Below are 816 nucleotides of genomic sequence, written 5' to 3'. Positions count from 1 at the left end.
TGGGTGGGGCCTGGAGGTCTCCTTGTCTGTCCCTCCTGTGCACCACTTAGGGCCCTGGAGGAGCAGGTAAGTGAACTCCAGGCTGAGGTGAGCAGGCTGAGGGGGATCAGGGGATGAAATTGATACCTATTTCTGTTCTCTGCAGGCCCAGTCGCCCACTGTACAGCCCCCACAGGAAATGCATCCAACACAGGAGTGGAAGAAGGTGCCCAAATCCAGAGCTGCTAGGCCTAGAGCAGTGGAAGCTCCCCAGGTTCAGCTGGGGAACAGGTTTGATGCCTTGGCAGCTGTGACGGAGAAGGACAGTGGAATTGCCTCCGGCAGGGACGATGCCACTCCCCACATGACAGGGAATGGACGGAGAGAGAACACCAGGAGGAAGAAATGCTGGGTCCTTATCATCGGAGACTCCATCCTACGAGGACTGGAAGGTCCCATCTGCCAGCCTGACCCCTTGACACGACAGGCCTGCTTCATGCCTGGGGCTCAGGTCAGGGACATCACGGAAAGGACCCCGGCCTACATCCAACCTGCAGACCAGTACCCCATGGTTGTCGTCCATGTGGGTATGAACAATGCAGCCAGGGGCAACCCTGACCGCATTATGAAGGATTTCAAGGCTCTGGGAGACAAGCTGAAGGAGACGGGGGCGCAGGTGGTATTTTCCTCTCTTCTTCCGATGAGTAGGTGGGGACGGCAACACAAGGACTGCATTGGTGAGGTCAACCGGCACTTATGCAGCTGGTGCTACCAGGCAGGCCTTGGGTTCCTTGCTAATGACCCATGCTTTCAGGCGGGGGACTTGCTGGGGTGGGA

The sequence above is a fragment of the Gavialis gangeticus genome, unplaced genomic scaffold, assembly GCF_001723915.1.
Source record: "Gavialis gangeticus isolate Ggan-Ray unplaced genomic scaffold, GavGan_comp1, whole genome shotgun sequence".
In the NCBI taxonomy this organism is placed as follows: Eukaryota; Metazoa; Chordata; order Crocodylia; family Gavialidae; genus Gavialis; species Gavialis gangeticus.
The sequence above is the reverse complement of the archived record's forward strand: the minus strand, read 5'-3'. Positions refer to the sequence as shown.